The sequence below is a fragment of the Notothenia rossii genome (genome assembly GCF_949606895.1).
Source record: "Notothenia rossii genome assembly, chromosome: 8".
Lineage (NCBI taxonomy): Eukaryota > Metazoa > Chordata > Actinopteri > Perciformes > Nototheniidae > Notothenia > Notothenia rossii.
Genome location: NC_136906.1, coordinates 47558906 through 47582287, shown reverse-complemented (window position 1 = coordinate 47582287; position 23382 = coordinate 47558906). Strand labels below are relative to the sequence as shown.

At 44.4% G+C, this 23382-nt stretch overlaps 1 protein-coding gene across 1 annotated transcript in view; it reads right to left on the bottom strand.

Annotated features, from left to right (window-relative positions):
- The window catches only part of dse (dermatan sulfate epimerase), a 49394-nt gene that overhangs the window by 8500 nt on the left and 17512 nt on the right, over positions 1–23382 (bottom strand). The gene's annotated exons all lie outside the window — the stretch shown is intronic.

Sequence of the window (23382 nt, the reverse complement as noted above, 5' to 3'; positions counted from 1 at the left end):
GAATAAGTGTGCAAAATATTTAAATTGTATTTTTGGATCCTGACCGAGACCGCCGCCAGAGCGCGTCTCCCCGTTACCTGCAGAAGGAAGCCATGCACGCAACGCAGCCCCGCTCTCTTTAACTCCAGGTGACTTTCTGCCACTTTCCTCCGTGGTGCAGTGCTGATCGTTTCCCGACGGAGGAAAGCACTTCACTAATACCAGTACCCATAAGGAGCTGTACAAATGCTGCAGTTTTTGCCTGGCTGTGTATTTAGTTGAAAGCCCAGTGGCGATCTGTTCATCTGTTTTCGAAATAATATGCTACAAAGGGGCGGACTGGCCATCTTGTGTGTTGAACTTTCCTGTCGGCTCCCAGACCGTAGTCGAGGAGGGCAGAAGCAACAAGCTTCAGGTTCAATAACCCACTTTAGCTTCAATGACTGGAGAGAGACGAGCTCTTCTTGGGAGGCCGTTGCATTTATTTAGCTGTTCTTCTGCTGCCTCGTTTCACTTCCAGAAACAAACACACGTTCCCTCACTGTCGCTCTACCATCCACACACACACACATGCACAAGCCACACCCCTCTCTCTCTTAAAGGGACAGCGATCTCATCTCACTCTGCATGACCCTAATATCATAGCATGTGTGCTCTGGAGAATCACAGAACGGACGATCGTCCTTATTATTATGCCGTTGAAACTAATTATTTAAATGTGTTTATTAAATTCGGCATCATGTAAGTTGCGCTGACAGGTCCACACACCGCTTCCCGCAGCGAGGCTCCCGCGCCCTCCTGCTGATAGTTGACGAGCGTCAAGCTCCTCAACCCCCCCCCCCCCCGTTGATAATTCTCGATTAATGCACGCCGATAACAATTTTTTTTTTTTTAAATGGCACTTCATATCAAAAAGGTTGCCGACCCCTGGTCTAGTTGTTTGATTGTGTTCACCTGTGGCCCTTGTGTTTCTCCTCCCCTGCCCGGCTGTTTCTCGTCTTGTGATTACCCCTCCCTGTATTTAGTCTCGTCTCCTCCTGTGTTCAGTGTTGGTGCTTCTTTTGTTCGTGACTTAGTTCACCGGAGAGTGTTTTGTTTGTTCCAAGTTTACTCTAGACCTTGAAATAAAGGTATTATCAAATGTTATCTGCGTTTGAGTCCTACCTGTTTCACTCACCGTATCAGAAAGCACCAACCTTGAAATGGGCCCAACAGATCCGTTCGAGCTGGAATTATTGAATCTTTCCTTTCCTGCTCGGATCGATGGAAGAAAGCACACGGAGTTCAGCAGCGAGAGGCTGTGTTGTCGGAGGCGCGCCAGATGGCTAGAGAGAAACCAGGTTTGGTGAAGTTCTTACCTGGCTGGAATTCAAAGATCCTCCCGGTGTGTGATTCCCGGCCTGCTAGCCCCAGGCAAGCTAGCTCCCTGTCTCCCAATTCCCAACCGGGCACAAAACGCCTCGGTGGGTTCCGTCTGAAGTCAACCCATGCTTCTGCCCCAGTTCCTGCTCCTGTCCAGGAGTCGTATTCTGGAACTCGTCTGGCTTATGGAGGTCCACGGAGTCTTCAGGCGGCTGCGAAGAGAAGGAGTCGCAAGGCCAGGCTAGCAGCCCGAGCCCCAGCAGCCATGGTTCCAGCTACAGAACCGGCCCACACAGCCATGGTCCCGGCCCCAGTTCCGGCCCCAGCAGCCATGGACTCGACGCCAGCTCCCCGTGTCCTGTCGGCGTACCGGCCGACTCCAGCACCTCGTCTCCTGTTGGCTGTCCGTCCGACGCCAGCTCCCCGTGTCCTGTTGGCTGTCCGTCCGACGCCAACTCCCCGTGTTCTGTTGGCAAACCAACCCTCTCGAGTTCCCTCTCAAGCCCTCTCTCGAGTCCCCACTCAAGTCCCTACTCCTGTGCCGTTGGAAGTCCCGCAGACTACTCTTCTGCCGGGGGTCCTGCCAACCCCAAGTCCTGTGCCGTTGGAGATTCCGCTGGGGGTCCTGCCAAACCTATGTCCTGTCCCGTTGGAGGTCCCACAGACTACTCTTCTGCCGGGGGTCCTGCCAACTCCATGCCTTGTCCCGTTGGAGGTCCCGCAGACTACTCTTGTGCTGGGGGTCTTGCCAACCCCATGTCCTGAGCCGTTGGAGGTCCCGCAGACTACTCTTCTGCCGGGGGTCCTGCCAACTCCATGTCTTGTCCCGTTGGAGGTCCCGCAGACTGCTCTTCTGCCGGGGGTCCTGCCAACCCCATGTCCTGTGCCGTTGGAGGTCCCGCAGAATACTCTTCTGCCGGGGGTCCTGCCAACCCCATGTCCTGAGCCGTTGGAGGTCCCGCAGACTGCTCTTCTGCCGGGGGTCCTGCAAACCCCATGTCCTGTGCTGTTGGAGGTCCCGCAGACTACTCTTCTGCCGGGGGTCCTGCCAACCCCATATCTTGTCACGTTGGAGGTCCCGCAGACTACTCTACTGCCGGGGGTCCTGCCAACCCTATGTCCCGTGCCGTTGGAGGTTCCGCCGACTGCTCTCCTGCCGGGGGTCCTGCCGGCTCTGTGTCCTCTTCAGTGGGGGATCTTGCCGACAACGGCTCCTGCCCGGCCTCCGGAGCTGTCCGGTCTTCGCCCTCGAGCCCGGTCCTCTGAGTTCGCCTGCTGTGGTCTTCACCCCTCCTCGAACTCTGTCTTGCCCCCGGGCCGTCCGCCCGATACCCCTCCTCGGACTCTGCCTTGCCCCCGGGCCGTCCGCCCGAATTCCCCACCTTGGTCTCTGCCTTGCCCCCGTGCCGTCCGCCCGGGACCCGTCCTCCAGACCCCCTCCACCCACCCTGCTGGACTTTGTTTTTTGGGACGTCTGGGATCCGTCCCTTGAGGGGGGGGGGTTATGTCACACTCCTAAGTTATGTCACGTTGGTAATTTTGTATGTTTGGGTTTTGCTGTCATGTTTTTCTCCTGGGTTATTGTCTGGTCCTTTTCCCTGTTTTTTTCCTCCCGTCGTTAGTTTCCCTGGTGTGTCTAGTTCTTTGATTGTGTTCACTTGTGGCCCTTGTGTTTCTCCTCCCCTGCCCGGCTGTTTCTCGTCTTGTGATTACCCCTCCCTGTATTTAGTCTCGTCTCCTCCTGTGTTCAGTGTTGGTGCTTCTTTTGTTCGTGACTTAGTTCACCGGAGTGTTTTGTTTGTTCCAAGTTTACTCTAGACCTTGAAATAAAGGTATTATCAAATGTTATCTGCGTTTGGGTCCTACCTGCTTCACTCACCGTATCATAAACATAGGTAAATCATAGCTTTACACCCCATTGTTTCTGAAGTTTATAATACACACTGCTGTCAGATTGCTGTCCACTATTATATTGTATTTGAAGTTCTATATGCTAGTTGCCTTGTATAATACGTGTTGAAAATAATTGGCTGAAATTTACCTTTCAGGAGATGTTGTTTATGGATTACACCTGAAATACCTCCTTTCATGTTCTAATGCTGCCATAACCCAGATATGGTCAGAAAGGGGGCCCCATTTGGCAGCAGCGCTCTGTTTGTGTGAGAATAGCTGCACTACGTGACAGAGACTTGCTTTTGCTCAATCACAAGGTTTTGCGCAGAGCTTCACGGCAAGAAGACCTAGTTTGTTTTGTTGCTATGGTTACCTACCCTGCTTTTCTGTGCCCTTTCGAATAGCTCTTATATCATTGTTTTTTCTTTAGAAGGTCAGCTTGCAATGGAGGTCAAAGATGAAATCATTACAACTTTGAGCGAGTGCAATGCCGAGGGAAGCACTTCTGTCTGCTCCTTCCAGAAGAGAAAGCAGAACAGAACTTGTGTCGCTCCAGCTTCTATCAATGATTGATGGACCATATTTGTGTGGCAACTTTGTAGAAGTACTGATGAGCCACATTTGAGAACAATTTAGGAGAGTACAGTAATGTGTAAGTGCACATGGCCAGTAGAAAAAGGAATGGAACACAACATTAGATATTCTTACATCTATATATTGTGTCCACGTGACTGACTGAATTTGATGAGTGACCTCAAATAATATAAAATGTCAATAACGGTCTATGGTATATTCATATTGATTCTGTGGATAGTGTCTGTATTATACTGTATATTTATATACATGATTTACTGCTTTGTTAGGGCCCGAGCACGGAGCGCTAGGACCCAACTGCGTCCTAGCACGAAGTGCGAGGAACCTATTGTTATTGGTGGTATTATTATTATCGTACTGGCGTTTCCTCTTTTTGAGGTCTTTAGGATGCTTAAAAAGTTGTATAATTTTGCACGGATGCCAGGACCAGTAAAAAATGCAATATTCTGGAGTCAACGGGTTGATATTCCAACCTGCTCACTAGCGCCACCTATCAAAATCCCATTTCGGAATACATTTACAAAGTCGCACCGTAACTCCAAATGACCTGAAATTTTGCACACATATCCGGGTGGATCTGCTCTACAAATAATCCTCTTGGAACACTAAGCTCCGCCTACATTTATTTCCTTCTAAATTAGCATAATGTTTAGAACAGTTAAATATTCACTTAAATTTCAATTTTCAGGTTTTCAACACCAAACTTCGTATACAGCATCGGTGGAGGGTCAGACACATTACCGTAGAAAATGAGCATGTTAGGACGATAAATATTGCCACCGTCAATGAAAACGTTCTCGCAAAAAGGCGGGGCTTAGAAATAAATGCTCATAACTCATCAACAATGTATCCAAACATCACAGATTTTGGTAGATAGGTTCAAACTGTCTTGGGGAATAGGCACATCAAAGCATTTTCATTTTGGACTATTGGGGGCGCCAAAAACACCACCAATTTATAACTCAAGAGCGGATGGACTAATATATATATTTTTTTACACACACTCTCGGGGTGACTACGAACTCAGATTTAAAGTGTCGCAACAAATTCCGAATGTGGGCGTGGCCAAAATATTTATTTTAAATTGCGATAGCTTAAAATGAGCTTCGGACGCAAAACTTGGGACACACGTCAGAGCCCACGACCTTTTCAAGAATGTAAAAAAACCCCGTAATTTTTCAAAAAAACTGCTCACTAGCACCCCCTATTGTGTGGTGGTCACATATAGTTTCTCAGAACTTCACGAATGTTGGCACAGACATTCCTCATGGAATTGCGGACATATTTGTATATAGATTCCATTAGCCCCGCACCCCAGGAAGTTGGCCATTTTGAAAAATGTGCGTTTTCCATGCATTTTAAACACATTCTTGCGAATTCCTCCTAGGGGAATGATCGGAAAAATTCCAATTCAGGACCTGTTCAGCCCCTATCCAATATCATACTAAATTGAGAAGAACATTTTTGAAAGCTCAATCGTGGAGGTCGTTAGCGAACGGAGAATGTTCCATTTTTGACGATTTACATGTCGCAAATTACTCCAAACTACTCGCATATAGTTTTTCCGATATTCACGACACGCTGTATACACATTAATCTTAGGTTTGCGGACATATTTCAAATTGCATACATTTCTGCGGACTCCTCCTAGGGGAATGATCGGAAAAATTCCAATCCAGGACAAGTTCAGCCGCTATCCAATGTGATGCTAAATTGCGAAGGAATAGTCGATCGCTCAAACGAGGACTTCGTAAGCGAACGGAGAACTTTCAATTTTTGACGATTTACATGTCACAAATTACTCCAAATGACTCCAAACTACTCTCGTATAGTTTTTTCCAATATTCACGAAACGCTATATACACATTTCTCTTATGATTGCGGACATATTTCAAATTGGCTTTTATAAGCCCCGCCCCTGGCAAAGTTGGCCATTTTCAAAAGTGTTCGTTTTTCATGCATTTTAAGCACATTCTTGCCAACTCCTCCTAGGGGATTGATCGGAACATTTTCAATCGAGGACACCTTCAGCCCCTATCCAATATGATGCTAAATTGAGAATAACATTTTTGATAGCTCAATCGTGGAGGTCGTAAGCTAACAGCGAATACACAATTTTAGACGATTTACAAGTCGGAAATTACTCCAAACAACTCGCATATAGTTTTTCTGATATTCACGAAACGCTGTATACACATTGCTCTTATGATTGCGGACATATTTCAAATTGCTTTCCATTAGCCCCGCCCCCGAAAAAGTCGGCCATTTTGAAAAATGTGCGTTTTTCATGCATTTTAAGGACATTTCTGCGGACTCCTCCTAGGGGAATGATCGGAAAAATTCCAATCCACGACAAGTTCAGCCCATTTCCAATGTGATGCTAAATTGAGAAGGAATAATTGATCGCTCAAACGATGAGCTCGTAAGCGAACGGAGAATGTTCCATTTTTGACGATTTACATGTCACAAATTACTACAAACTACTCGCATATATTTTTTCCGATATTCACGAAACGCTGTATACAAATTGCTATTATAATTGCACACATATTTCAAATTGCTTTTCATTAGCCACGCCCCCCAGAAAGTCGGCCATTTGGAAAAATGTGCCTTTTTCAGCCATTTTAAGGACATTTTTGCAAACTCCTCCTAGGGGTATGATCGGAAAAATTCCAATCCAGGACAAATTCAACCCCTATCCAATATGATGCTAAATTGCGAAGAAAATAGTTGCTAGCTCAAACGGGGAGCTCGTAAGCTAACGGAGAATGTACCATTTTTGACAATTTATATGTCAGATAACCTACTGACACCTGCCTGTCTGCCTGCAACATCAACTCACACACACACACACACACACACACACACACACACACACACACACACACACACACACACACACACACACACACACACACACACACACACATACACACACACTCACACACACACACACACACACACACACACACACACACACACACACACACACACACACACACACACACACACACACACACACACACACACACACACACACACACACACACACACACACACACACACACACACACACACACACACACTGTTAGTCCAACAACGCCCTTTGCTGGGGGCATATTCATTACAACAGACACCTATACACTCCCTAACCCTAACCCTAACCCTACTGTTTATTCGTAGATATCTCCTAAAGCCTACAAATAAAGTGTGAAATGTGGGCTGCCTGTTACATATATTATTGAGCGATATATATTATACACACTGTTCTGTTTCTGCACTGACCTCAGCAGCTGTTCTCGCTGTAAATATCGCGTCACAATGAAAGCAGTTGTATTAAAAAAAGAAATAGCCTAACATCCAGGGGAGATGAAATTAGAGAGTAAACAAACGGTAAAGGGCAGAAAGTCTGATGCATATTTTATCATCTCAAATAACTTATAATCACAACGGGAACAGTTTGCAGAGCTGTGCTTCGTTGACATAAGTCCAGCCATGCGTCACGCCTCTTTTAAACATCACTGTTGGCTGAAATCGACTCCGGAGGATACATCCCTCGGTTATAGCTCCTCCAGAGTGACTCCTCTCTCCTCTCTCCTCTACATCGTTGTACCCTCGGTTATAGCTCCTCCAAAGAGACTCCTCTCTCCTCTAAATCAGTGTATCCTCGGTTACGGCACCTCCAGACAGCCTCCTCGAATATCGATCCTCGACGAGCTTTTAGAGAAATTTGTTTTCCTTCGAGACGGCGTGCCAACATCCGTTTCCGGGTCGATGCCGGAGGACCTGGGACGCGAAAGTTAGAGAAATGACAAACGACTAATTTCTGAGGACTTGCGCGCGTCTGCGTGACGCCGGGACGACCGGCTGCCCTCCCCGACAGGCGCACGGACGCGAGGGCCCGCTCATCACTGCGCGCACAAGTGCGACCGCAGTTTTAATTATTATTTTTCTGCTGGCGTTTCCTGTTTTTGATGCCTTTAGGACGCTGACAAAGTTGTATTATTTTGCAGGACGCCAGGACTGGTGAAAACTACATTATTCTGGAGTCAATGAGTTCAAATTGTCCAACGTGCTCGCTAGCGCCACCTATGAAAAACCCATTTTGGAATGAATGAATATTCCGATATGCACGAAACACTGTATACACATTGCTCTTATGATTGCGGACATATTTCAAATTGGCTTTTATTAGGCCCGCCCCCCAGAAAGTCGGCCATTTTGAAAGATGTGCGTTTTTCATGCATTTTAAGCACATTCTTGCGAACTCCTCCTAGGGGAATGATCGGAAAAATTCCAATCCAGGACAAATTCAACCCCTATCCAATATGATACTAAATTGCAAAGAAAATAGTTGCTAGCTCAAACGGGGAGCTCGTAAGCTAACGGAGAATGTACCATTTTTGACGATTTACATGTCACAAATTAATCCAAACTACTACATTTCCATTTTAGGAAACCTTTACAAAGTGGCACCGTAACTCAGAAGCAGATCTCTCCCTTCACTGTCACATCGCGGGTGTAGTAAAGCCCGCCTCCATTGCTGCAGGATCTGCATTCTGATCGGCTAAAGCACTTCTCTGTTTGAGCTGGAACCTGTGTGTTGCCCTTTGTGAACTGGGATACATATGCGCAAAAAAATAAAAACACACAATTAAAATTCGATATGAACTGAGAGACTGAGCATGAGACTGGGCAAAGAGCTGCATGCGGCTCGAGAGCCGCGGGTTGGCCAGCCCTGATGTTACGGCTGCTGCCTTCCTGGTCGTCTGAGTGTTTTCAGCTGTGTGTTCTATGTAAATGAGCTGTGCGGTTGCCCTCCCGGCATTGGCTGCCATCTCCTGGTCTGCCCCTGAAGATTGCGATTGGAGCACGCCGGGCCCGACGCACTCCAATCGCAGCGCACAGCCGGCGCACACCTGCTGGAGATTATTACAAAGCTTGGGGACAATCATCATTCTGGAGGCTCTGTATGTGGACAGATGCCTCTCGCTACTTGCTCTTTGTTCTGGGGTTAAAACGTGTGTGATTAGTTAGAGTGTAGAGTAGCTTAGTTAGTGTTTAGAGTATAGTTAGGATTTGTGACTGTTGCCTTTAGTTTAGCTGTGTTTTTGGTATAGATTCTTTGTGTTAGTTGTACCACTTTTAGAGTGAGGTTTTGTTTCGTTCTTTATTTAGTATATTAGTATGTATTTTCCCTGTGTGTCTTTAGACTCCTTTTTTAGAGTCCTCCTTTAGTTGGTTATTTGTCAACCTGTGCCCTTTTGGCTCTTTTGTTTGTTTCAGGCTGTTTGCCTGCCATTTTGTTTACAGCTGTTTTAAATAAACGCTTATAATTAATACCAATTCCACTCTGGTCGTGTTATTTCCCTTTGGTTCCCCTAGCCCAATAGGGAATGTAATACCTGATCAATAGTGTAATCCATTTCTATACTGCTGTTAATAATATTTATACCTCCTTATACTGTTTGTAGTGTAAATACATCAGTTTGTTTATATCCGTCACATGTATTTTTATACAGTACCAGAGGTGGGACCAAGTCATTGTTCTGCAAGTCCGAGTCAAGTCTCAAGTCTTTGCGCTCAAGTCCGAGTCAAGTCTCAAGTCTTTGCGCTCAAGTCCGAGTCAAGTCTCAAGTCTTTGCGCTCAAGTCCGAGTCAAGAAGTCTCAAGTCTTTGCGCTCAAGTCCGAGTCAAATCTCAAGTCAGGATGGGCAAGTTCAAGTCAAGTCCAAGTCCTAAACTTTGACAAAACGAGTCTTAAACAAGTCATTATGTGCTTTTCACCAAATGTAATGACATCGATCAACAGAATAATACTTAATAATTAAACTGCTCTTTATTAGTCACATTAATAATAAGTAATAATCAATTTTCTCTCTGCTGGTAAATTAAAGTGTTTTTTTCTATTTTAAGAGGGATCAGTAAGGTAAGGCTACCGTGACGGTTTGATTCAGAAGGAGTTTAATGTATAAGATCCCTGATGTTGAGGTAAGAATGTTTATTTCCACTGTGTACAACATGTTATAAGGGACCCACAATCTATCTTTATGCAAGGGATAATGTGCAGCGAGGCGGTCTCTATGGGGAAAAGAACATCCAAATCTAGATCCCTCTGCAGGTGGTACTTTAAAGAGCAACTTGCAGGTTTTTTTTTTTACTAGATTTATGCTTAACCTTGCCTGAAAATTACAATTAAAAAAGTTAATGCAGGATTTGATATGTTTTACAAGGCATACGGGCAGGAATTCAGAGGGAAAGGAGCCGTTTTGAGCTCTGCTACTAAAAACTGCTTTTTTTTAAACGTCAAACGTCAAACGCGTCATATTACGTCACATGGGGGAGCAACTTTCTCGGACTCCTTCTCTGCCCAATCCACGGTAGTAGTTTGTAGTTGGTTTGAGCGGTTGTGATTTAGTGAGCTGGTATTTTTTCGGTAATTTTACATTGCATTTCACCATTTTTAATCAGGGTAAGCTGGAGTTTGTGCAGGTTGCACAAACTCGAGCCTGTCAGGACATCGAGTCCACAGTTTCCCTAACAGGAAAAGGACCGGAGCTAGCTTTCGTTCCTGGGTGCGTTGTGCATCCACCTCTCTGCAGCACATACTCTCCACAGCTGAAGCCTATCAAACAAAACGTTTATCAGGAAACCGTATTACATCTCTCTCCCCCAGGGACGGTGCCAGGGGGTAGCTTGGAGTTGCTATAGCAACTCCAACAATTGGCCTAGCAACGGCTTAGCAACCCCATTGTTTTGTTATGAAAATGTGTCTATATATATATTTATACACATTCTCGCAAGATCTATCAGGGGTCGTTGTAAGTTAAAGCGCAAACTGTTACTTGGCTAATGTTGTTATAATTCTCAGTATGTGAACACAGATCGAAAATGGAAAGATTTCTCACAAGTCAGCGTAAACGACCACAATCTCCAACGGAGCCGGTCTAGCCGGACAACCCTGTGTGTGTGTGTGTGTGTGTGTGTGTGTGTGTGTGTGTGTGTGTGCGTGTGTTTGTGTGTTTGTGTGTGTGTGTGTCTGTCTGTTTGCAGTGTGGTGATGAGGTTAAATGTCAAGCATGCCAGTTGAAACAGTGAACGATCGCTATTGTGTACTAAAATATTGTAGGAGCACAGAAACAGTGTTCAAATTCTGCTTTTACAAACTTATTTTGGTTGTGCTTACCTAGCAAAGTAATGTATGTTATAAGTGTCAAAGGAATGTTTTAATGTAAATATTAATGATAATATTGTAGCGTGTCCAAGTTAATAGTTATTTCAGTTATCAGATGATGTGCACAGTTTAGTACATTTGTAAAGTTATTTGGAAAATGTTGTTGGTGGGAGTTAGGGAGAGACCGCCCCTTCCAGGTGTGTGTGTGTGCGTTTTCCGGTGAGTGTGGAGGGAGTACAAGACGGTAGGAGTTGTGTTCGAGTGTGCGGAAAAGTCATAATGAGTGTTATACTATTGATTGGTTCTGTAAGGCATGGCCGTCAATACCAGAAAAAAAGGGGAAAGTTTTCGACATTGAAGGCTCGTGTTCTGTGATCTTGAATAGCGGTGAACGCTACAATATGAACAGGCTCGTGCTCGGTCCACTGGTATTGTTTGTTTATTTATTTTGAAAATTAACTAGCAACATCGTGCTGTCATATAGCAACTGCTAAGCTACTGCAGCAAACAAATCCTGGTGCCGCCCATGCTCTCCCCCCTCCGCTCCTCTCTCTCTCTCTCCCCTCCGGTACACAGCACTGTAAGACGTAGTGTGGAGCTGCATTAGGTAAAGCGAGATACGGCTGATACTTGCGCATTAGTTTATGCTATGGATCAGTATCAAGTCCTGCCAGTAACGTTACTATATTATCAATACTACTTTAGTTATAGCCTGATATATGGTAGCTAACTTTACAATGTTGTGATGTGATATGACGACCTCCTAACCTATCAGGCTCTCCTCTCCTCTTTCTCTGCTTCGATCTCTCAGGCAAAAAGCACTTTCTTTCAAGATAAGATCCAATCTTCCTATTCCAATCCCCAAAAACTATTTTCCATCTTCTCCACCCCCCCAAAGCCCCTTCCCCCTCCTCCCTTCTGTCAAGCGACTTTGTTAACCACTTGAAAAAAAGGTTGATGATATTCGCTCTTCTTTTTCTGACTCACCTTTACTCACCGCTGGGTCACCAGACCCACCTTTCACCCACACACTGACCTCCTTCTCCCCTCCCTCTCCAAGTGAGGTTCTTACCCTCATTACCTCTGCCCGTCCAACCACCTGTCCTCTGGACCCTATCCCTTCAAACTATCGCTCCTGATATTCTACCGTTTCTCACCCATTTCATCAACACTTCTCTAACTTCTGGTCACTTTCCAAACAGTCTCAAGGAGGCAAGAGTAAACCCTCTCCTAAAGAAACCCACTCTCAATCCATCTGATGTTATAAACTACAGGCCTGTCTCTCTCCTCCCGTTCCTGTCTAAAACACTTGAACGCGCTGTCTTTAAACAACTCTCCTGTTATCTCCATCAGAACAACCTTCTGGATCCGCACCAGTCTGGTTTCAAGGCAGGTCACTCAACAGAAACTGCCCTCCTTGCTGTCACTGAGGAACTGCACACGGCTAAAGCAGCCTCCCTCTCCTCTGTCATCATCCTTTTGGACCTGTCTGCTGCATTCGACACGGTGAATCATCAGATCCTCCTTCGCACTCTCCAAGAACTTGGAGTTTCAGGCTCTGCACTTTCCCTCCTCACCTCATACCTCAAAGACCGCACCTACAGGGTAACTTGGAGAGGGTCCGAGTCCGACCCTTGTCAATTAACTACAGGGGTCCCTCAGGGCTCGGTTCTTGGTCCCCTCCTCTTCTCCTTGTACACAAACTCGCTTGGATCAGTCATTAGCCCGCATGGTTTTTCATACCACTGCTACGCTGACGACACCCAATTAATTCGGTCCTTTCCCCGCTCTGAGACCCAGGTCGTCGCACGCATCTCTGCTTGTCTAGCTTACATCTCTCAGTGGATGTCTGCTCACCACCTGAAGCTCAACCTTGACAAGATAGAACTGCTTTTCCTTCCGGGAAAAGATTGTCCCACTCTTGACCTAACAATCAACATCGGCACCTCGATTGTTTCCCCGACTCAGACTGCAAGGAATCTAGGTGTGACCCTAGATAACAAACTGTCCTTCACTGCAAATATAGCTGCTACAACCCGCTGCTGCCGATACACCCTTTACAACATCAGGAGGATACGTCCCCAGCTGACCCAGAAAGCGTTCAGGTTCTGGTCCAGGCTTTCGTCATCTCTCGCCTAGATTACTGCAACTCCCTCCTGGCTGGTCTACCTGCATGTGCCATCCGACCTCTGCAGCTCATCCAGAATGCAGCGGCTCGTTTGGTCTTCAACCTTCCTAAATTCTCCCACACCACGCCGCTCCTCCGCTCCCTTCACTGGCTTCCGGTAACTGCTAGAATCCACTTCAAGACACTGGTACTTGCGTACCATGCTGCGAATGGATCTGGCCCTTCCTACATCCAGGACATGGTTAAACCGTACACTCCAGCATGTGCACTCCGCTCTGCATCAGCCAAACAGCTCGCTGCACCCGCACTGCGAGGGGGATCCAAGTTCCCATCAGCAAAAACACGTGGGTTTGCTATCCTGGCTCCAAAATGGTGGAATGAGCTCCCCATTGACATCAGGACAGCAGAAAGCTTACACATCTTCCGGCGCAGACTGAAAACTCATCTCTTTCGACTCCACTTCGAGCGATAGAACTATTAACAAAGCACTTATATACTAATAAAGGACTGGCTTATCTAAAGCCAGTTGAGTAGCGCTTGAAATGTTTTAGCTCTATGAAACCTGATGTACTTATATGATTCTGTTTTCTTCAAGTTTGTACTTTGTTGGTCGAACACACTTATTGTAAGTCGCTTTGGATAAAAGCGTCAGCTAAATGCAATGTAATGTAATGTAATGTAATCTAACATTAACTGTAGCTAACGCCGGTCACTCACCAAGACAGTTGCCCTGTTCTCCGCTGGTTCTCCTCACACCACTCTCCATTTCTCGCCGATGGCCGTTATTTCTTCTAATCCTTGGCTGCTCCTAGTCTCTTGGACGCCTAGCAGGCTCATAATTATAATCATATGCATTCGAATATATATTTTCAACCTCTTCTGTGTCAAAACTAGCATTGTGATCCATGTTTATTCATACGTTAGACCGGCCGCTCTCCCCCATGTTACGTCACACGCGGGAGGTCATGTGGGGAGACTTTTTTTATGCGGAAGTAAAAATGTCTTACAAAAACAACGCCAGATGTCACTGTAGTGTATATTTCGGTATATTTTTTTGAAAATCTAGTGTATTCATCATTTTCCTACACATTTATTCACTGGTGTGTCTAACCTGCAAGTTGCTCTTTAAGTATATTTTGATGCTAATACTTTTGTAAGTAACATTTTGAATGCTTTTTATTGTAACCGAGTATTCCTACACTCAGGTACTTTTACTCAAGTACAAGATCTGAACTTCTCCCACCTCTGGCAATAAATCCAGAGTGGTTACCAAAAAATACCGTTCAAAGCCAAGCACTTTGGCAAGTTACCACATACGTTTTAAAAAGCTTAATAAGCACCGTAACTTTCATGATATAATTTTTCGGTCATAATCGGTTGTTTCCGTGAACGGCTGACTGTTGTGTGACGACAAATGCTGCGGCTGCAAGGCATTGTGGGGCAGCATTTTCTCCTCTCCTTTCGTCAAGGGAGGTCCAGTGGTTCCTAAGCTAAAGGAGGATATAAAGGAAGTTTGAAACCTCCTTTCCTATCATCTAGAGAAGAGGTCTTCAACAGGGGGTCCGCGAACCCCAGGGGGTCCGCGGAGGTACTGCAGGGGGGTCGCGAAATCTTTGGTTGATTCGAGAAATTTTATTTTTTCTTTAAAAAAAAAATGTTTTCCAAACATTTTTTTCCCACAAATTGAAATGTCTTTAAATGCACATTAACATGAATCCAACATATTGTAGCGAATGGAGAAATCGAGGCAGAAGACGTTATCTTCTGCTCCACAACCTTTCTCCGCCAGATCGTCAAGTATCAGCCGTATCTCGCGTCTCCCCTCCGGTACACAGCACCGTAGTGTGGAGTTGCATTAGGTAACGCGAGATATGGCTGATACTTGCGCATTAGTTTCTGTTATGGATCAGTATCAACAGTCCTGCCAGTAACGTTACTATATTATCAATACTACTTTAGTTATAGCCTGATATATGATTGCTAACTTTACAATGTTGTGATGTGACTGACATTAGCTAACATTCTGTAGCTAACGCCGGTCACTCACCAAGACAGCTGCCCTGTTCTCCACTGGTTCTCCTCACACCAAAGCTCAATTTCTCGCCGATGGCCGTTATTTTTTCTAATCCTTGGCTGCTCATGGTCTCTTGGACGCCTAGCAGGCTCATAATTATAATCATATGCATTTGAATATATATTTTCAACCTCTTCTGTGTCAAAACTGGCATTGTGATCCATGTTTATTCATACGTTAGACCGGCCGCTCTCCCCCATGTTACGTCACACGCGGGAGGTCACGTGCGGAGGCTTTTTTATGCGGAAGTGAAAATGTCTTACCAAAACGACGCCAGATGTCACTGTAGTGTATATTTCTGTACATTTTTTTGAAAATCTAGTGTATTCATCATTTTCCTACACATTTATTCACTGGTGTCTCTAACCTGCAAGTTGCTCTTTAAAGTTAAAACTTGAAACTGTTAATTATTTTAATAGCTCTGTGTTGTGTTCAAGATGTATGTTTATAAATGGCAGTGGCACGGCCACCCTGTACCTTGCACATGTTTAAAATAAAAACATGAATATATTAACCTGTGTATTATTTGAATAGCTTAGGATTGAATGTACAATAACAGAGTAGCTATGTTTATACACGGCACTAGGCCCCGTTTAATATAAAACACAATTGTATGCCATACATATAGTAGGGGGGTCCCTGCTCCAGCTCTCCATCAGTTTGGGGGTCCCTGGCCTGAAAAACGTTGAAGACCCCTGATCTAGAGAATTAAAACGGCTCTTATCATGGCTGCCACTGAGGGACTTCCGGGTCATTTGACTCCGTTAGGAAAGTTCCTAAGCTAAATGGACTGTTCGACTTCAGCCTTAGTTTTTACTGAAATGATCAAATAAAGTCAACATTTCACAGTCTTTACTGAGCTGTGTGGGGTTTGTTCAACTTTTAAAAGACGTTTGAATGGTGATATACACAGTGATAGATGTTAAGGACTAACGTTTATAATAAATACATTTGTATTTATTTTAAGATCTTTTCATAGTTCATAAAATCATATTGGGATCATTTGTATTAATGTGGACCGGAGGGAGAGGATGACGAGCATAAGTTTCACTTTCCTTTTTTATTTCAATTCCAACTTTGGTCATGAAGAATATGTTTCTCTGTTGTCCCCGTTCATAAAGCATAAAACAACAGCATCAGAACACGGTGCAGAGTCTCTAGATGAGTTTACAGTAGTCCCTCCTTGTTATTATACATCTATGCTGTAGTCCGCTGTATAGAAAACTGTAGTTTCCATAGTTTCCCCACAGCAGAAGACGCACATTTATGACGTCCGCTGGCGCATCATAAACACGTCGGATAGTGAAAGTGCAGTCGGATTCTCTAAAGTACTGCAGTCTCTTCTCCTAAATCCTTTTGAATTCTCCAATCCACTATGCCTTAACCCCGTGACGTTTCACTCAGAGGTCAAGGAATAGACAATAGGGTTTGACGTTAGGAGCTGATTTTTGGATTATCCGACCGTAATTTAGGAGCGGCTGAAGATTCTGCTCTCCCCGACGGGAGTCTGCTCTTCTAGCGGCATTTCGCGATCGGCGTGTTGGAGACCTCTGAATTAAATGATCAAGTCACCTCAAGTCAGAAGGCTCAAGTCCAAGTCAAGTCCCGACTCATTGGTGTTCAAGTCAAAGTCGAGTCGCAAGTGTTTTGTGATTTTGTCAAGTCAAGTCCAAAGTCATCAAATTGGTGACTTGACTCGAGTCTGACTCGAGTCCAAGTCATGTGACTCGAGTCCACACCTCTGGTATATACTATATATATAGATATTATACTTGAATAACTGCACTTTCTGCTTGTTTTACACTTCTGGTTAGACGCTAACTGCATTTCGTACTTGTACTCCGTGCAATGACAATAAAGTTGAATTGAATCTAATCTGTAACTATAAGAACACTATGAGAGCAGTGATCCTCTCTGCAAGCAGAACCATGAAAGTGCCTCTCTTTGTGAATATATTATCACCAGGACTTAAAATGAGAGATTTATAGTATGAGTGTGTTATGTCACTTAAGGAATTAATAAACAAAACAGCCTTACAGCCAACATGTCTTCTAAGTGTGTTCCCTGAAGAAACCTTCCACACTGACAGCCCGCAGACACACTGCTCCATGTCTCCTCTCACACACTGGAACACACACAGAGACTGTACTCTGGGAACAAGCGACCACATACACACTGCAGCCACAGTTCTGGAGGAGTCCGGGCCAGCAGCTACATCCCGAACACTGTTTGGTTTGGGCCCACACAGAGTAGGTATTTACCATCAAACAGGAACTCCTGGCACGCACAAAGACAATATTTACTGACACTCCGCCTCAGCAGCTCTCTCAGTCCAGAGCCACACTTCACAGCAGTTCGGCCTGCGAGCCTCTTCAGGACTTTCCTCAAAAGTAAAAAAACAGTCTACCATTCAGTCCTTAGGATGGCTGCGATGGCCTCAGCCACACAGGGTTAAATGATTACACTGCACTCTCACCTAGGGGGACCAGGTGCCAACAAGACACATGGGGGACTAACAGTACGTTTGTGCGGGACAATGAGGGACATGTCACAGCTAATGGTGATGGCCCTCTCTTCTTTTCTAAACAGCCATTGGATAAAAGCCCAGTTTTAGGCTGGCGACTGTTCATTCGATGCGGTAAATCAGCTCAATGTGTGGGACAAATGATAAAGATGCTGTCCTGGTCACCCCACCCTCACCTCCAGGAGATTTGCTTCAGTTCAGCTGCAGTAAAACACGCCAACAATTAACACCACACATTGGATTTAAATGGACAACCTTTTATTTGCTTGTAACCTGACATTATTTAGTTTATTTTCAAACATTTTAGCACAGCTAACACAAGTACTTCCTGGTTCAGCAAAAGACGTGACTGAGGGCTGAGGACGGATAAACAATGCAAGCAGCCATTTGGGTCAAACTGGGACAAACCCCATGCTTCCATGTCAAAGGGGGGATTTGCGATTGGTCCTTTTGTATTCTGCTCATCTTAATTACCCCTTGCCAAGCCACTATATATGTTCCTTGTTTTGTCATTGTAGCAGGTCTATTTTTTCAGTTAACACCTGTTAAGTTGCTGTTATATTTATTAGAGGTATTTTCTCTTGACCTCTTTTATAGGCCTATTTATTAGAGATTCTAGCTTTAAATGTTTTTTGGGGTAATACAAAACACAGTTTCTTTAAACAACTCCTGTGTCCTGTTGCCTGACTGCTTGTTCACTAACAATGGCTTTCAGGGAAAAAATAAACACGTTTTGTCAGCGCTCTTGCTAAACAAAGCATGAGACATGTATCCATCTCCAACATCCCCACACTATCTGACCGTTCAGCTGGTGGCTGTTGGGCTAACTGCTCTGCTGCTTTCTGCTGGGCAGATTCTTAGCATTGCTGGAAAGAAGGGTTGATAAGAACAGAATTCTAAATATCAAAACAATCAGCTAAAAGATGTTATTTGGCAACACACTACATATGTGTAACGTTATTTTACTTCAGATAAACGCTCTGACAAATACATCTGTAGATAACAATGTATTATAGATTTTCAGCAGCAGCTTGATGGTAGAAAATACAGACCTCCACTGGCTAGTTAGCAGGACTAATAAAGAGGCGAAGTCCCGCCCATCTACCCATGGGACCTTATTTCTGAAAAAGTATGTATTGAAGTCAATGGGGAGAGAAAGATTATCTTTCGATCCCGTTTGAATTGTGCCACGAATTACATTATTACAAAAATAATTTCCATGTCAAAAAAGTCACAGTTTGTCGTAAAACTGTTGAAATATAAGACTATGAAAAATACGAACTAGAAAGACTACAAATCCAAGAATCCCGGTCCCGCAGCTGGCTCTTACGGAACCGACTAACTCCCCTTTTGTGTATGTACAGCTCTCAGCTGAGAATCCGACTGCACTTTCACAATCCGACGTGTTTATGATGCGCCAGCGGACGTCATAAATGTATGTCTGCTGCTATGGGGAAACTATGGAAACTACAGTTTTCTATACAGCGGACTACAGCATGGATGTTTAATAAGAACAAGGAACTACTGTAAACTCATCTAGAGACTCTGCACCGTGCTCTGAAGCTGTTGTTTTATGCTTTATGAACGGGGACCACAGAAAAACATATTCTTCATGACCAAAGTTGGAATTGAAATAAAAAAGGAAAGGAAACTTATGCTCGTCATCCTCCGGTCCACATTAATACAAATGATCTTAAAATCAATACAAATGTATTTATTATATACGTTAGTCCTTAACATCTATCACTGTGTATATCACCATTCAAACATCTTTTAAAAGTTGAACAAACCCCACACAGCTCAGTAAAGACTGTGAAATGTTGACTTTATTTGATCATTTCAGTAAAAACTAATGTTCATATTTCTTTTTTTGATTATAATACTGATGAACGTTCAAAACAAAGCTCTTTGGCAAGTTACCGCATACGTTTTAAAAAGCTTAATAAGCACCGTAACTTTCATGATATCATTTCTCGGTCATAATCGGTTGTTTCCGTGTGACGGCAAATGCTGCGGCTGCAAGGCATTGTGGGGAAGCATTTTCTCCTCTCCTTTCGTCAAGGGAGGTCCAGTGGTTCCTAAGCTAAAGGAGGTTATAAAGGATGTTTGAAACCTCCTTTCCTATCATCTAGAGAATTCAAACGTCACTTATCATGGCTGCCACTGAGGGACTTCCGGGTCATTTGACTCTGTTAGGAAGGTTCCTAAGCTAAACGGACTATTCAACCGCAACCTTGCTCTGGAGGCTCGCCTACATGAGACGTTGAAATCCCGCGGGACAAAGACGACGGCAGCCTTTAGAGCGAGGTGGCGCAGTTCCTCTCCACGGGCTGCGGAAGCGAAATGCTTGATGGGAAACGACTCGCTGGTATCTCGAGCTGAGCGCTCATTGGTGGGTTTTACCCCGTGCTGCTGATGAAACTCTCCAATTGGCTCGGCAAAAGTTTGTTGTTGTTTTGTGTCAGTTTTATCTTACTTGCCAATCTTGAGACCTCAGAAATCGGGAGCATTTAAAAACCACCGCCCAGGGGGGGCGCTAGGGCTAGTGGATCGCTGGAGCTGTTAGAACTGTTAGCGCCGGAGCCTCGCAGCGGGGAAACTGAAACTGTTGAGCGCATAATTGCGCCGCATTCGCACATAGATCGTCCGCAATAAGCATAATAAGCATCTACACAGGCTTATTGTTGTTGTAGGTGCAATGCAATGCTGCCTGTAGCACCATCCTTGATGGAGCATACTGTATGTGTGGGCTGGACCTGTATAGTTTAATTTACAGGAAGTCGTGAGTAAATCTAACTTTGTCAGAAATCGGGAGAAATATGACCCCGGGAGGAAATCGGGAGAGGGCAATGAAATCGGGAGTCTCCCGCGAAAATTGGGAGGGTTGGCAAGTATGATTCATACCCCTCACTGTTTATTCATCATTCAATTCAGTCTATATTTTATTCTGTAGATTGTGTACATTACTTTTCACTTTACTGCTTTTTGCACTCCTGGTTAGAAGCTAAACTGCATTTCGTTGTCTCCTGTAATCTGTGCAATAACAATAAAGTTGAATCAAATCTTGAGCAGGAACAAATGTATTTACTTAGTACATATCTGACATTAACGATTAAACACGTTTGTGCATTCTTTATAAATGCAAACCAAGTCAAGCCGCTGTCCGACATCAGGCGAGCTTTTTGAGACCTCCCTCGGCTGCAATCGCCTATTCTCGTCTACTTTCGAGGCGAGCCGCAGCTCATCTCAAACAAGCCTAGTGACTGATCAAAGAAAGGGAGGTACCATGAATTGAAACTACAAGATCGGAAACAGAAAGATTCCAAGTAATGTTGACAGTGCTGACCACACAATGACACCACAGCTATTACTGGAATAATAAAGACTTCAACGGAAAAAGAAGAATAAAAAACGAGAATCATCACATCACGTAATGAAAATGAAAACTAAAGCAGGCTAACGTCTCATGCAAGAGTACAGTAACTCATTCACTCTGCTTTCCCACACTCTAAGGCCCCGGCCACACGAGGACGCATACGGCTAAACGCATAGGATTAATGCAAACGCAATCGCAAAAAAGCTTCCGTCCACACGCAATGTTCACCGGATAGTGTCTGTCCACACGAGACAGCTCCGTTTAGCTCCAACCGCTGGAGAAGCTGCAGTACATATGCAGGAGCCTGTACGTGGCGCTGTAACTTCCTCAACAAAAGCAGCGAAGAAGCATGGTTGTCATGGTTGCCCTTCTGTTTATTCTCTGCGGTGGGGGCCGAGGGAACTGGGCAGATTTTTTCGCCAGTCAACGTGTGTTAAAGTTTAAATCTTCCGGACAAAATTATAAAAGTGCCGGTCAAAGGTCTTCTTTGTTATTTATTGAGCTTTAACACAAATGAATAACAAATCTATATAATATAATAATATAATACACGGAGCCTCTCTTTTTCCTCCCTCTCTTCTGACAGCGTCAGTGTCTGTCGCAGCAGCTGATCCAGTAATGAGTGACCCGAGAGTAAAAATAAACATATTTATAACTAGTTTAGGTAGTTTGAGAGGTAATTAAAATAGCTAAGGGTGATGATCTGACTTGAAGTGTGTGTTTTGCTCCGTTCACCGCTGCATCACAGCGGGAGGAGCTGCAGGTGAGCAGAGGTGCGTGTCTCCGTCCTGTCAGATTAGATTTGACTCGCGTTTATGTCCATATCGAGAGAAAGATAAATAATCTGAATTCAGTGTGCAGTTTACTGTGACGCAGTGGTGAGCAGCAGAGGTGGAGAGAGGTGGGGCTATTGCGTCATCATTATCAGAAAATGATCGTATAGACAAGTTTACGCGCCAAACCACGGGTAGCGCCATAACCCTACACAAATGCACTTCATTTCCGCCGGAAGTCTTTTGCACAGCGTCTGTCGGTGTAAACCGGTGTAAACAGTCAGACGGGCACTGGTGTAAACACAGCGATTTCGATGCTAACAGTGATGCTAGCTTGGGAACACGATTCTACTTCTTTGACTGGAGATGGCGTTACTCTCCCCCACCCGAATTCAGTGCAAAACTGGGAGGATAACATGACGACGTGGCCCAGCATAACGTACAGCAAAATGTGCTCCTACTTCGTTCAATCCATGGCAATAGATGGAAAAGCAATGGACAGTCTGAAGGCATATCATAAGGCTGCGCACATTCTACTTTGCCCACATGCTCCCGAAAATTGTTGACGATTTTGTTGAGGGAAGGTTACAGTTCTGCAGTAAATATCTCAGCATTTTAAAACCAAAATAAACTGCCTTATTTAGGTCATGCCCACAGGAGCCAACAGTTGTCTGTTGTTTACATAATGCACAATTTACATGATCTCTTTATGCTGTGCAATATATCATATGTGCCTGTAGCCTACTGTTTGAGTGAAAATAAAGTTTGATGTAATTTAATTTCATTATTGCACTGTTATTGCATTATTGCATTTCATATGTTCCTTAGAGTGCTACAATTTCTTTTAACACAGTTCATCATTCATATTAAGCTCATACTGTACATAAATAACACTGAATTAATTAATTGTTGAGAGGAAACTAAAGAAATGGCTTCAACAAGAAAGATCACATGTTTAATCCTAACAGGTATTACAAATTAAAATATAAAAGCAGCCCACACAATTACATCACTATGAAAATATTCATATATAATATTAAAAAATACAATGCATGCAGTATTTGTTGTGTTTATCTGTATTTAATGAACAACATGGCTGGGTGCTGGGTGCTGGTTTGTGGTCGTAGCACTCTCTATCTAACCACTCGTTCAGGTGCTTTCTCGAGTGATTGCAACCAACTACCGCACACGTAGTTCCCGAACCACTTTTCTTCATGTTGTAATTGTTATATCCTCTTTGTCTCTGCGATATCAGTGCTTTGTCGGCACAACGGAGCTAGCTAGCAAAACAAACCCAGTCCGCCAAAACGGAAGTGCATTGCATCGAAGGGAGGAGTTCAGGATGTAGAGCGGAAACGGCTCAATAACTTGTGTATAGGGTGCACACACGGAGCCGTTGGCCCCCACAGAGCGTTGCGTATGCTGTTCTATCCACCTTGGGACCCGTTATTGTTTACATAGTTGTTTACTGTCATATTCGGTCGTCCTCGTGTGGCCGAACGGTC